General features: G+C 45.7%; 1 protein-coding gene across 1 annotated transcript in view; it reads left to right on the top strand.

Annotated features, from left to right (window-relative positions):
- The first annotated feature begins 3,313 nt into the window (after window positions 1-3,313).
- LOC125302821 (A-kinase anchor protein 13-like) overlaps window positions 3,314-6,000 on the top strand; it is a 48,032-nt gene continuing 45,345 nt past the window's right edge. The window contains exon 1 of the mRNA XM_048256141.1: window positions 3,314-3,334. The gene's annotated coding sequence lies outside the window, so the exon portion shown is untranslated. The remainder of the gene's footprint in view (window positions 3,335-6,000) is intronic.

Raw genomic sequence — 6,000 nt, 5'->3', positions numbered from 1 at the left:
GACACTCTCGGGCCATGCCGTCACTGATTTTTATCTGATGTCAATTCTTATCTGGTGCAGATGAAACTCAAAACTTCTGCATGAATGGAAATTGGCTTTGTAGACATCACTGACATATGTTTGGAGAGTTTTTGATGGATTCATGGTTGCATGGCTCTTCATGTGAACCCTTCGTTGCATAATTTGACACTCCCTCTTTATGAGGACCTTTTACGTAAAACATAATAGTATCAGTGTCCAATTGCTCATGTTGAAAAACAAAATGACACTGTTTAAACTTTTGTCAGATTATGGAATCAACATGAAACAAAGTTGGCAGTCTTGATTATGATCAGTGTATTCATAAGAGGTAGTGTGTTGGCAAAACCTCAATGTCTGTACTTGTGTCGTAAGTGATGGCACATGTTGTAAATGCTGTTTTTAGATGGCTATGGGATAAAGGCTGGCATGTGTTTGTGTGTAGAGGTAGCACATGTTTGTGACTGCTATGCTGACCAGTCTGTTAAGTCCAAGTCACACATGTCTCCTAAAGGGCCGTGTGGTGAGGGCAGATTCCCCATGATGAGTCAGTTACTGCTCCCTCCTCCCTCCCTCCCTCCCTCCCTGCCTGCCTGGGATGTTTGTAATGGAACTGTGTGTGGAAGCCTCGCACACGGCCGAGGAATGTCAGACTCTGGCCTCAGCCCACGGGTTACCACGGCGAACGCTGGACGCGCTCTGACTATTTTAGGCCCTTGTGCTGGAATGACCAGAGAGGGGAATGACACACTACACATGATGCATCTGAAAACTTGAAAGGAAGTCGGCCTCCAAGAGCCAGAAGTAGAGTGGGTAAAAGGTCTCGTGCGTGCGTGCGTGCGTGCGTGCGTGCGTGCGTGCGTGTTTGCATATGTGAGGGTGAGGTTCACTCACTGACCTTCTTGGAACACTTTCAACCTTTGACTTTGGGGATGAGCGCTTGTTCAGTGCTGGCAAAAACTACAAAATCCCCCTTCCTCATTCGTAGCTTTTCTCTGGGAAAACCCCTGATGGTGTGTGTGTGTGTGACAGAGACTGACACATGCTATATCCTGTGTGTGTCATGATGACTGGGTTCAGTGACCCCTGACTGTTCATACCCCCCTCTCCCTCCACTCACAGGCTCATAGCAGAGGCCTCAACCAAACACACACACACACACACACGCTCGCTCGAGCACACATACACACACAATAGTGTTTAGCATTCAAACAGAACTCTCATTCATTCATGACCATCGTGACCATGGGTATCCCCTTTGAGAACTTTTCCAGTATTGAGTTGAGGATGCTCTTTAGTGACCCGCCATTCGCTCTGATGGATGAGAAGGGCCTCTCTTGCTGCAGGCGAGACAGAGAGCCGAGGGAGGGATCTGGTCATTAAATGGTCGATGGAATGAGCCGACTCAGAGCTGAAAATCCCCCAGCTAACCCTAACCTTTTAATCCAATCACAGCCTCCGGTCCATTCATGAGAATCTCTGGCAAAACACACACACATGCACACGCACATGCACGCATACACACACACACACACACACACACACACAGATACAGAGAACTTGGCACACTATACACAGTCTTTCCACGTGTCTCTTGAGCCCTTTGCCATTAATGGTTTCTTTGCAGCGGACTCCTCTGTTTCCTGAAAGATTAGGTCTTCATAACAGACATCTGATGCGTTCTGTCATTCTAACTGTACATCCATAGTTTGAAGACAGATGTGGATGATTTCAGTGTTGTCATGCTGATAAAGACTGTGTGTGTGTGTGTCTGGATATGTGCATGTACGTGTGCATGCATACACATATTTTTGTCTGTGTGGTTGATAGTTTCTGGCTGAAAAGAATCATTTTTGGAACTCATAAATTAGAGTTTGTTGATAAAAATCTAAATATCTACCATATGAAACGAACACTAAGTCATTGTTTTCGGAGATGTGTCTGTTTCCTGTGAAGGTCAGTCGAGAGAATGTCAAATAAATGACCTTAGAAATTGATTAACCCAATCAATTCCTTTTAGTTTAGTTTCAATTTGTCCTTTTATAATATAAAGGAAATGCCAAATAAATTACAAAAGATCTTTTCTCTGCGTCTGAATGACTTACGTTCTGGGAATAGTTACATTTACACACAGAAAATGGTGACAAATGTAGGTGTATTCAGTCGTAATTGTTTTCACATGCTATTTCATGGTCTGACCGCACTAGCCCGCTAGTCAGACTCATCACTGCCTATTCCTCTTCTCATCTGTCACTATCCTGTCTTCCCTTGCATCTCTTGTTCTGTGGCAGGATCACCCAGCTAAACACCCTCTCATTTTACCCTCCTAAACTTCCCTTGCATCTCTTGCTGATGCTCTTTTAGGGAGGCGCAAAGCACGGCCAAAAATACAAGCGTAATTATCGTGTTTATAAGAACGCAGGAAAAGCACAACATGGTGCGCATATCTCAGGGCTGCTGTTGCCCACTGCCTTCAGCATGACTGGGTGTGCTTGGGAGTTTGTTGTGCTTTGTGTTTGGGCTGAGTTCTGCTTTCCAGGGATGCTTGAGTGAGCTTCACAGTACTGCCCTGGCATAGACATGCAGGGCTGTTAAAGGATGGCCCAAGGCTCAAAGTCTTTGAAGATGTGTACACACACACACACACACACACACACACACACACACACACAAACACACACACACACACACACACACACACACACACATAAACACAAACACACCCCTCATTTCTCCTTGCTGTAGCATATGGCCAGATTCCTTCTACATTCTGGGAGTATATGCTCCGCTGTAGAATGTGGTCAGGTCAGGTCAGGGCCGAAAACTGTTCCAGTGTGAGCCTGCTGAAATAAAGTCTTGGAGCAGGAAGGCAGACCAGATGTATTGTTCACTTGTATCCTTGTGTCTGGTAGCAAGCTGGTGTGTGACCACTCTCTGCACTTTTTGCAGTGAATGGGAGGATGGACCATAATGGTAAGGTGACAAAAATGATTGCTAGCACTCTAATTGCTACACTAATTGATACACATTTAACAAATATTTTACCTGGTTGACATTACAGACAGACAGACAGACACAATATGATTTGCTATGAAGCTTTCATGGTAAACAGTTTGATGAATTGATTGCTCACAGCAGCAATCTGTGCTTTGTGACGCTGCGATGTTCTGTGATGACCCTGCACCCAGGCACCGTGACCTGCCATTTGCCTGAGTCAGTGCATTCTGAAGAGCATTTAGCAAGTGTGGAATAATGGTGATGGCACATAAACATGATGGAGTGGGAGAGGCAGGGAAGGAAAGACAGATAAGTAAAGGTAAATGCTAAACAGTGTGTGTGTGTTTGTGATTGTGTACAGATGGTTTGATGGGAGTGTGTATAATTATACCCAGCTGATGATCCTCTGAGATCATCTCTTCCTGCCGTAACAGAAGCCCCTTTATGGAGCAGCAGAGGAACCACCTCACTCCCAGTCCCAGAGAGATACCTCCACACCCCCACACAACAGGGCTTGACCTCTCCTTACACACACACACAGACACACAGATACACACACACACACACACTCTCTCTTTCTCACACAGATCTCTTTCTCTCTTCTTTCATGGATTGATTAACTCTATTCATTTAGTCTCTCTTTTCTTTATTTTGTTTCTTTCTCTATCTCTCTTCTTGTTGTTCCTATGTCTACCTGGCAAACGTTCTGTTTTTAACTATTGTTCTGGTCTATTTCAGGTCTTGTTTTCTGATATTCTTGTTATAATGTCCTTCAGCTGTCCGTGTGTTGATGGCCTAAGGTTGTTATCCACACACACACACACACACACACACACACACACACACACACACACACACACACACACACACACACAAATACACATGCACAAATATACACACACATAGATACACACACACACACACACACACACACACAGCTATCCGTGTGTTGATGGCCAAAGTTGTTATCCTGCTCTCAGCTGCTTGTGTATGTTAGTTAGCATGTAGGGTTGTGCAAGAAGAAATTTAAATGGTGTGTTGACATGTATGTGTGGTTATTTGAATAGAAGTGTGTTTGTCACACTGTGTTTTGTATGTGTGTCGAGGTAGTTTTGTGTGTGTGTGTCGAGATGGTTGTGCGTGTCTGCGTCTATCTGTGCTTGTGTCGAGGTGGTTGTCTGTGTGTGTGTGTGTTGTGTTTGTCTGTGTGTCAAGGTGGTTGTCTGTGTGTGTGTCTGTTGAAGTGGTTGTGTGTCTATGTGTGTGTCTATGCATGTTTGCTCTCACCGTCCCATGTTAAAGCCCCCCAACCCCCAGCCCCCCCTGCTGTGCGGGTGTGGTGTCCCGGGCCCTCCTCCCCACTGGCCCAGCCCAATTAGCTTTGCCCCCGCCTGGTCTCCTCGCCTGCCCAAACAGCCTCCCCTGCCTCTGCCTGTAAGCTGATTGCCCGTAAGCCACTGGCAGTCTGCTGGTCAGCTTAGCCCGGTCGTGGGCCAGGATTCCCATGCATGAGGGATCCTCTCTACTTCTTAACCTGGCTGCACTCCGACAAGACCAGGCACAAAGGAGACAGAGACACTCCTTTTTTTTAGTGAGTCAATGAGCAGATGAATGCCTGCTTGGAGCATGGGCCGCTAATTTGAAGCGCTTGAAGCGTGTCTGACGCGCTAGCTGCAGAAGATATGACGCAGATGAGGTCGCTGCCAGAGTGAGATGCATGCACCCCATTTGAAGCGCTGCTGATAATCCAAATCATGGAGAAGAAGGAGGATGGTGTTTATGTGTGGTTGTGAGTAGGCGAGGCTGCTGCACTGCTAGGATGAGATTGTGTCTCTCTAAGCCATTGGCAGGTACAACTAACAGGGTTATTGGGTGAGCAATTGGGTGGTCTGAGTGTTTGTTATCCAGTTAGTTGTCCTTCTTTTGTGTTAGTGTGTTTGTTTGTTTGTTTGTTACTGTAGGTAGATGTGTGTTTACATGTGTTTCTGCACGTATGCATGAGCTTGTGTATCTCTATCACTGGCGGTAGCATCTTGCAGCAGGTTTTGCAGCATCTCTGTGCAGGAAGTGCTTTATGTGAGGTCACCATGTTCTCCTCAAACCAGCTCTCAGCGCGCTTCACACACTGTACAGCATTGTACGTTTTCTCCATATTTCAACTGGGTATTTCCCCAACGGTGTGTGTGTGTGGGAGGGTGTGTGCATGTGTGTCCATGGTCTATGATCTGTCCTCTAGTGTCCTAAGTTTTCCTGTCCCTCAGGTCAGTTCTAAGAAGTGTGTGTGTGTGTGTGTGTGTGTGTGTGTGTTGGTTGGGGGGGGGGATTTTGTGCATGTGTGTCTATGGTCTAACTATGATCTGTCCTCTGGTTAATATACTAAGTTTTCCTGTCCCACAGGTCAGGTCAGTTCTAAGAAGTGTGTGTGTGTGAGAGGGAGAGAGCGAGAGAGAGAGAAAAAAAGATTCTGCACATGTCAGTCAACAATGCAGAGTAGGAATGCTCATGACATTCCTAACCTTACCACAATGACTGAAAGGCACCTTTTTATTAGACCTTCAAGCATCACGGTGAATGTTTTATTAGTTCTAGTTATTACAAGAATATATTATGCTTGTGTCACACATGCTGGCTCAGGCATATGAAACATAAGGGAGGTCCACGTAAAAGTAACAATAAAGCATATTTATTAAATAATTATAGAAAAGTCAGTATGTGGAAGCTAAAAGCTAAAGTGTAGTGCATAGTGTCTAGGGGTATGAGTACAAGTGTTCGACAACATAACAAAACATAATGTAAGCACTATAACGACGGCCGAGAGGAGAGGGAGTCCATCTGCATCCTGAGAGCGGACCCTTTTAACGTCTGGCTCATCAGGACCAACCACAGCACACCTGTGCACACCGGCATGGCTACAGCCCCCTGCTGGAAGATGGAAATATTTACAAAAAAAGGGGGAGGGTTGGTGCAGGTCTGACAGGGTACTGA

This window comes from Alosa alosa, chromosome 11 (genome assembly GCF_017589495.1).
Source record: "Alosa alosa isolate M-15738 ecotype Scorff River chromosome 11, AALO_Geno_1.1, whole genome shotgun sequence".
Lineage (NCBI taxonomy): Eukaryota > Metazoa > Chordata > Actinopteri > Clupeiformes > Clupeidae > Alosa > Alosa alosa.
Note: the sequence above shows the minus strand (reverse complement) of the source record. Positions and strands in the feature narration are given on the sequence as shown.